This window comes from Hirundo rustica, chromosome 12 (assembly GCF_015227805.2).
Source record: "Hirundo rustica isolate bHirRus1 chromosome 12, bHirRus1.pri.v3, whole genome shotgun sequence".
Lineage (NCBI taxonomy): Eukaryota > Metazoa > Chordata > Aves > Passeriformes > Hirundinidae > Hirundo > Hirundo rustica.
The window spans coordinates 5,959,696-5,969,141 of NC_053461.1; positions in this window are offsets into that span (position 1 = coordinate 5,959,696).

Consider the following 9,446-nt stretch of genomic DNA (forward strand, 5'->3'; position numbering starts at 1 on the left):
TCCTCAGCTTGGAAATCAAAGCATTAGCACATAACTAGGGAAAGATGATGGGCCTTTTGTTTCCAAACACTGTACATAGCTCAGGCTTTCTGGCAGTGTCCATGGGATTACATTCATTCCTTCTGAAGCTGCAAATTGATTAAATTACATCAGTGAAAGGCCACTAATGACATGTTTTAGCTTGCTTTCTATTGCAGCAGCATGTTAATCTTAGGTTTGGAATTTGAATGACACGGTGGCTGCCGTTCCAAGGAGCTGTTGGTCACACATGATCCAGCGAACCTCTGACCACAGCTCTTAGACAACAAGGGAGGGAAATCCTGCAATCCTGCTTCTTATGCACACTGACAGTGATGGAATAGGACTGCTTCGTTCCAATTTTGTTTTGTGGGTATGTGGAATTTTAACAGTGCTCTCTAGGAGTGGTGCTGAAGCATCTTTTCCCAAAACTTGTTCTGTTTCTTCTGAAAGGTTCAGCACCCCCCTGTGTGTGTGTGTGTCACTGGACTCTGGGTTTGTGCACATTTAATTGTTCATACCCATCAGTGAAGCCATAGATTCTCATTTTTTCTTCTCTCCATATACAAAACCCCGAGCACACAGGGAGGGATTGCTCTGGCTCACTGGGGACTCCTGTCACGAGCTCTCAGTGCAATTTCATCCGGTTTTATCCCTCGAGTTCTCTGCAGCTAAACTTTATATCATCATAGCTCTGTGTGCTCCCTTCCCACCCTGTTTCCTGAGCTACAGGGAGACTTTTTGACACCTCAGAAGAACTCTCTGTACCTTGCATCCTGTCCTTTCCCCGTTTCCCTCTATCACTCTGCCTCTAATTATAGCTCCTAGCTCCACGCTGGTGTTTCCTTTTTCTGGGAGGCAGCAGCCACCCCTGTGGCTCAAATAAATGTGTTCCTTGTGGTACCTTCATCAGCTTCAGGGACCTGAAGGATATACTGTATATTTAAAGTACTGTTAAAATGCATTTATTGAATATTTCTGATAATCTGATCTGAATTATAGAGTTAATGACAAAATATTTAAACAGCTACATATTCATATAATTCCCTGGACTTTAAATGAGGTTTAGGTATTACTTAAATCTACACCTTCAAAATCTTTTTATCTCTAAAACTTGCATAATCAGGCCCAACTCAGTACCACACCTAAACAGGTATAATTTACATTTTTGTCTTCCCATCTCAATATAAACCACAATTATTTGGTTTCCCATTTAGATAATCCCTAAAATGTGATTCACATCTCCTGCATGCACTGCTATTGCCATTTAATTAAATTAGTTCTTAGAGCAGCCTCAGGTACCTGCACAGTTGTGCCTGAGCACTCTTCCCTGATTTCATCACATTTCTGAAGTCCCAGACCAGGTTTTCTGCAAAGTTTGTTTGCTGTACAAGCACCATCAGTGCTCATTTCTGCTGGTGGGATTCTGCAGGATAGTGAAGCGTTTGGGAAAACGTGGCTGTAGCTGCTGGTGTGGAGCCATGCAGCCAGTTCCAGGAGTTTGAGTTTATTTCCTCAAGTCCTCTCAAAGGTGGGTATGAGGAGTCCCCTTGGAGTATGTAACGAGGCTCTAGATAGCTCTGAAGTGAAGTGAATACTTCTGAAAATCTCTGTTGGGGTCACGTCTTGCCGATGTGGATCACCAGCAATTGCAAAGCTAGAATTGGAACAACAAGAGAAACATAGAAATTGCCTATGAAACAAATTTTGAGATTAAATTGCAAAAAATGGCCTTCTTTAAAGCTGTTGAGGTTAAGGATAAGATAATTTTGCTAGTCAACTGTGTACTTGTGTATGAAATTTGAAATGCAATTATACAAGTTCAGAATTTGATATGATTTTTTTCAACATCAGTTTTCACAGCAGGGATAAAATTGAAAGCCATGAACCACAGCCCCTGAAAATTGGCTTTTCATAGGAGCTTCAGGCTGCAGTTTCTCCTGTTATTGGCTAGTCTGGCAATACAGTCATCCCTAAATAAGCTGAACTTTTTAGCCACGTAAGTGATTGTCCTGGCAGTAGTAAAGTTGTGATTTATTTCCTTGAGGAATTTCATTGTATCTGTTCCTTTCTGTGAGGTTCTTGAAGGACATTTTTCACATAAACCAGGTTTACTCTGTCAAGCAACAGAGTCACTGGGAACCAAGGCTCCAGAAATGCCGTAGAATCCTCCCACTCTCTATTGCCTGGCAAGCCAATTAGCTTGATATTTTTATCTCTAACCTGATTTGGAACTAATTGTAAATTACTATTTTATGATTCTGTTTTCTGTGATAAATGCCCTACTCAATTATTATTAGATCTGCTCCTAGGACAGCTGAATCTTCTATCTATGCCATACCTTGTGGCTTTACAATCTAAGGAGGATACAGAAGCACCTCATCCTACTTCACTGATTCTTGATTTTGGCCCAGAGCACAGGGGAATGTGTTCACTCTCTGAGACAAGGCAGGATTTTCTGGCACATCCTTCACTGTGGTAAAAGTACCATTGTATGTGTAATTTCATGTCAGTTGTCTAATATCTGTCAAGTTGCCTTCAAAGCAAAGCCCAGTGCTCTACTCTGAATTAAGAGAGTTTGAGCTGCTTCACATTTTATTCCAAAACAGTGTTCTCTGCTTTTCATTTGATTTCATTTTTTTAATCTCAGGGTCTACCTTGTGATAACATTCATTATAAAGCTCAACATGCTGTTTTTACCACAGAGTGCATCTACATTCAATGCAATTTTGAAGTAAATATGTCAGTCCTTGCCATTTACTGCACCTAGCCTCATATCACTGAGTGGTGTCTCAGAGCACACAGATTCAATTCCTTCTGGTCAGAATTAAACTAGAATATGCACTGCAGGAAGAGCTGTGGATGTGCACCCCAGGAACACCTGTGGATGTCCATTAAGCAGCTGGAGAATGTCAGTTCCTGGTCTGCAGCAGAGCTCCACCAAAGTGACACACAGAGCAGAGTGAGTGTCCCCAGTACCAAGGGCTTTGCTGGGCAGGACTTCTCCTGCCTCACTCCTCTGTGCAGGAGCTCTGAGCGGACAGGGATGTGAATGCTGAACAGAAAGGGGAGCCGTGGTCTGAGAGGCTCCTGCTTGCCCCAGTTATGGGAAGTTCATTGCAGGAGCAGAGGCAGAAAGCTCAGCTCTTAGTGTCTGCCCTGTTCCCCATTTCTGTTCCTGCTGTGCTCAGGAGCTCAGGCTCTTGGCAGCTGTTCCAGCTCCTCTGCCTGGGCTCAGATCGGCCCCTGCATCTGAAGACCCGGAGTGGGGGCATGGAGAGGCACAGGAGGAGTTTGCAGTGTGTGACCAAGCTGAAGTCTCTCTCTAGGAATCATTAGAGTCACATTCAACTGGAGAGACCCCTGAGGAAGGATGGAGTCCATTGGAACCACAGGAACTTCCCAAACCTGCTGCTTCCCTACAAACCTTGGCTACCTTGCTCCCTATAACTGCTCTCAGAAAATGCAAAAATCATCTACCCAAATTTAATCCTCTGCATCTGAGCTTTCCTCACTCCAGGGCAGTGACAAGCACAAGCAATTCTTTTCCACAGGCAGCTGTGTTCATGGAGTTGTGTATTGAAAATCTCATGCAAAAGTGAGCTTGGTGCACCAAATCCCTGAGATGAGGCCTTTTCCTTTAGCATTTTAATCAAGGCCTTTGCTACAGCAAGTGTTTAGCACCATAAGTAATTGGTAGAGACTGCTGACATGATAAAAACTGTGGCAGGTTCAGCCTAATCTGAAAAAAATCCCTGAGAACATTAATTGCATGAGCTGACCCAGTGAATCATCAGAAAAGCAAGACGTAATCCAAATGTTGTGCACAGCCAGTAGAAATATACCTGGCACGTTTCAGAAGGCCAACACTGAGCAGAAACAAAACTGGCTGCTCAAAGTGGAGCGTTTTCCATGGGAGCTGTTCCACAGAGACCCCCTGGGTCTGTTTGTGAATATCCCTTTGGCAACTGGGACCAGTATGCAGATGGCAAAATACCGTGACTGCTTTTAGCATCACAAAGTCACTTTGGTATTGAAAGTGCATAAAGTCATGATCTTATTGGAAAAATTCTGAGCATCTGAGTCACAGCCACTTGGTAATTGAGTCAAGGCTTGTATGATTCAAGAGCTGTACGTGTTTAGAAAAGTTGTTAGAAATTATAGTGTTAGAAGTCCTTTTCTCTAAGCAAAAAGAGGCTTGAGGACACTGGGGACTGATGACAGTCAGAGAGGAAAGAGCAAGTTTGTAGACAACAGGATAACAAAACAAATGTAAGCGATATCAAGTAGATATAATTTGATTTGTGAATGTTAAAAACTGCCAATTCCTGGGAATCCCAGTGGTCAATATTGACCATTTTTCTGATAGCCTGTTTGCCAAACCATCCTTTCTGGGATTTATTGAACCATTCCAAATCTCTGGGCAGATTCAAGCAGCTGCATTTCTTAATGAACACCTAAAGCTGTAGGTCTCTCTTTAATACCACATCAAGATGGGACTGCCCACTGACACCAAGGGATATCCCAGTGAGAGTTGTCATGTCTGTAGCATCTCTTGGGTTACTAAACCTTGAAGGAAGTTTTGAACCACAAAAATAAAAGAAGTGACAGGATCCTAACAGCTAATTTTTTTTCCTGGCTGTGAAAATGCCGAGGCAGCCGTGTTTTGTGGAGATCTTCTCTATCATTAGGTTGGTTCAGGCAATAAATGATAAGGCTTCTCTGCTTTGACTCATGCACAAATGGAATTCTTTATGGAAAATGATGCAAAAATTGTTTCTAATTTTTAGAAATGTCTGTTTCATAACATAACACTTATTGATAGAAAACCTCTATAGTGCAGAGGTAGCCTCTAGTGATGTAAGTTTAAAATAATAGCTGTATGTGCTAGTATATTCATATACATATATTTTTATTTTCAATAATTAAAATAAATTTTCGTTAGAATCACCTACTTAATAATTTGTTCTATAGAAAGTGGTAACAGTAACCTCCCTTGAGAAGCAGGAGTCTGAGGATTTCACCAAGAATTGCCTCAAGACCCTTCATGCTGAGCTAATGGATGTTTCTCCCAGTGACAGCCAACCTCAAGTGAAAGGCTGAGGAAATAAAGAATATTTTGCATCTTCTGGTGAGTTGTGCTGGCTTATTCCCATGGTTAGCAAACTGCAGCTATTCCAGTCTGAACAGTTCACCAGCCTTGAACCTCAGAATGCCTCTGTCAGATTTGAAGAGGAATCAGAAAACTCCTTGTGTATGTGCTTATAGACATGATCACATGAGAGCTCTTTGACAGAGCTAAAGAGATCGATCACTTTAAATACCCATATTAGGAGGTTTTTTGTTTCCCAGGTCTCAAATTATATTCTTTTGGCTCTTTTACCTGACTATTTTCTGTTTTCTTTATGGGGAAGGGTGGACATCAGAAGTGGCACGGTGTGCTGCAACCTGAGAGGGATGCAAAACTTTGTAGTGGGATTAGGTTCATGCAAATCAGTTAGAGGGAAATGTTTCCTGTGGGGTTTTTTAATCTTCTTTTCTTCTGTCAGAGCTGGGATTAAATGCTCGAGAGACACGGTTTTGTGTTCAGACTCAGTTGTTTATAAATTCTTATCTATGTTACAGTCTCACAAGCTGTGAGTTCTGGCTAACAAAGTGAAAAAATGGCTCGGTCTCTAACTCTTTCCAAGGTCCTTTAAGCACAAATTGTCCAATAATGAAATGACACCTAAATTATTTTTACTTTTAACCCAATAACCAACCACCCGTGGTCCGCAATGTGGATTTTTTTTACCCATGAAGAAGAAGGACTGGCCTACACCCTAAATCTTCCATATAGTTTATATACATAACTATATTCTAAAGCCTTAAACTCTAAGGGTTTTTTTAAGTGACATTATACACTTCTACCCAAGCTACAACCCACAATCCCAGTGCTGTCACTCAATTTTGGAAGCCTTCTCCACAGCCTCAGGTCAAATGCAGGGTTTGCTTTATAGTCAGTGCCTGGCAGCACAGAAAGCCTGAAGTTTTCAGCTTCCAGGGTTCCAAGAGTTTCCTTTTCCTCTGAATCCATCTGAGCTCGGTGTGGCTCTCGCTGAGGCTCGGAGCAGTGGGAGGTTTGTGGGGCTCAGTTCTGCAGTTCTGAGCAGGCTCTGATCGCTTCATTCACTTGTGGGGCCTGAGCTGCTGCTGGTGGCAGCGGTGAAATCTCCAGGGTGTTTTATTAATCTGTATTAGATCAGGAATGCCCAAGACACACATCAGTGGGATTTTAGCAATGACAATTACCATTGTGGTTTTCAGTGTTACAATACTTCTGTGCCAAAAACACTTCAGCAAATGCGTTTAGATGACATTTAGTGGGAAGCCTCCTATGATTCATATTTGTTGTAAATATATCCTTTTTTTTAATATTTCAGCAAATAATCCTAGAGAAATTAGACATCTGTGGATTGTGAAGGTTTGAATTGGTGGAAATAATTTCCTGGAGTTTATCAGATGTCTCACAGCTTCAGAATGCAAAATTCCCTGTGTAGGATCCATCATTATTTTATAGCTTGCTTGAGTGAATCACATAACCTTGATTGCCCACTGAATCAAGTGGTTGCAATTCCCATAAACATGTATTTAGAATAAAACAGAAAAACGGGACTTCTTAGCTTCAGGTAGCTCACCCTGTTTATCTTTGTGGGCAACCTCACTGTGTACAGACTTCTTGTAGTTCATTCTGATTTTATAGGATCTCTTCTAGTATAATATTTGTAATATTAAGAAAAATTTACAACTGCTTTTGGCTATAATCAGAAGATGGTTTATTGGCCTCAGAATTATCTCCTAATACTGTGCTAAATTTCTCCAGAAGTGTCCATAAGAGGGTATTGTTTGCATCAGTCACGTTCTGTGTTTGGGAAGAACAATGTATGTAATTACTCCTCTCCCCAAAAGAAAATGGTGGTAAGTGTATTTAGTAAAGAAATAGGGGGAAATGCTTTGAATAAAATGTTTATTTTATTACAGTAGCAATCTAATAGCAGGCAGAGTTTTTACTGCAAAACAAGATCTTTTTGTGGACATTGGACTGATAATGATCTACCAGCAACTGTGTCTTCTGCTCATTGTCCAACAGCTTGGTTGTTGCTTGGATCACTTGTTCTTCCATTTAAATGCAAGTATTGAATCTGTCTCATTTTCAGACTGGAATGTGAAGGTGAAATATGTTACAAATTTCTGATTTCAGAACAGGGCTGAAAAAAAGGTTTCAGATGTTTTAACATTTGGAGCCATAGAGTGGCTGTTCCTGGTTGTGCTGAACTCTTCAACCTTTGCCTCCTCCCCATGAATCTTTTCCTGTGGACACCAAATGGTGTTAATTTGCCATGCAGCACATGGACGTGCCACACACCCTACAGAAAACTGTAAAAGAAGGGGGGTTTATTTTCTAGATTACTTTTAAGCTCTGTCTCATTTTCCTTGTAATGTTCTCCCATTTTTTGCCATTAAAAAAAAATCAGGTCTGAAAATTCTTTTGATTTTATTGTTCTTTCCTTGATATAGTTCAGATCGATTTCTGGAAGTTCTGACTTTCTTCCTTTACATTTTACAGTTGTAAGTCGTACCTGTCTCTCTCCAGTTCATACCTTTTAAAAGTCCTCTTTGGATTTTCATTTTCACTATTAACCTCCTTTGGAGTGGTTATTACTTTGGAGCCCAGTTTTACTGAAATCTCTTTGTTAATACTCACATTTTAGAAATAGTAATCTATTTACAAATTAAATATATTCTAAACCTTTGTGTTTCATTTCAAAACTTTTTCAGTCCAATTATTTTCAGTAAAGAGTTACCACAGTTACCCAAAGATTCTTCTAAAGTCAAGACAAAGCCCAATGTTTGTTCCCCATTCTGTTTAATTTAAATTGAATTATCTCATGTGCATTTGCTCCAAGGTTGTTTGGTCAGCTCCTCTCATTGCAAATCGAGATCCCAATGGTCCCACAGTGGTGTCACTTAGTGAGAACTGGCTAAATGTTTTGGAAGGAAATGTGGCAGCTCTCACACTAATGAGAGTGTGAATGGTACCAGCAACACGAACATTTATTTTCTCCTTGCTGTCCAGAGAGTTAATTCCTATCCTGACACAATTTCTAGAAGCAATAAAATTGAAGTGCTTTCTCGTTAAATCCAGTATTAGAATGCTCTTGAAAATTTTGAGCAAACTCATTTGTTTGCTCATTATTCTCCAAAATTATTTCATCTCAGACAAATTCCATTTTGCCCACGCTGTTCACATTTTTATTCTCTTTGTTTCATAACATGAGTAAAACTATATTTCTGCACTTTATTTCAGTAATTTATTTTTATCACTTTCATTATAATTTTCTTTAGATGTTTTCATCGGGTTCTTTTAAATGGTGCATTAGACATGCATGTTAATTATTATCTATTCAGACAGCAATCTCACACACAACAGTAAAATATTTCCCGATCTTGCTATATATTATTTATTTTTCCTTTTATTAGTTATATTTTTTTACTCTTCAGGGAAAAGCTGTATTGCATAATTCCAGCTATAAAAGGTTATATTTGTGTAATAAATTCCAGTCTTTGCCTGGTTCAGTGCTTTGGTAGTGATTTTAATAACATTATTTCTTCAGTGGCTTTTGCACCCAAAAATGTGTCCATTTTTTCCCTCAAAGTTACCTGAGCTGATCCAATAAAAGGTACATACATTTTTTCATTATTTGTGGTGGAATGAGCAGTTTGCAAATTGCACCAATTAATACGAGTTCCAAACAAACAGGCAAGTCACAGCGAATTCCTTTCAGTGGGTGAAGAACAGATTTTACCAGGCTGCAGTGGAATTAGTATTAATGGAAGATTACCTGGATCCTGGAAATCCTGCCCTCAGCTCCTCCAGAGAGCAGCTTGAGGTCTTCACTGTGCGCTGAGTGCGGAGGGTGACGGGGAGCAGCTGTCCTGCTTCAGCTCAAGCTGACATGGCCAAGCACCCTGAGAACAGCCCAGCAGCTCGAACTGCAGCAGGGAGGAGAGGTGCACCAGAGGCCAAAAGATTTCATATTCATAGGAAAAAAGGTAAAAGTTACATCAGAATCTGTGCTCTTCTCATTCTAAACAGTAGCACAGTTGTAGCAGTGTGTGCTGAGTGCAAACTCTTGGAGACCCTACTCTGTTACCAGTAGGGAGAAAAAATGAATTATTAAAAATTGTCTGAATTCTATCTTCATAATCTGAGCAGGTTCAATTAGTTGAGAGGTCTGTTTGCAGTCTATGTTTGCACTTTGCTTGCCAGGCATGTTATTTCTGTGTTGGTTGCTGGGTTTAATACTGCTGAGTAAATATGTAAGGTTGTTCACTCTCTGTAGGACAGTTGCAGTGGCCAAAGTCAGTCCAAAACCTGGTGGTCTTCC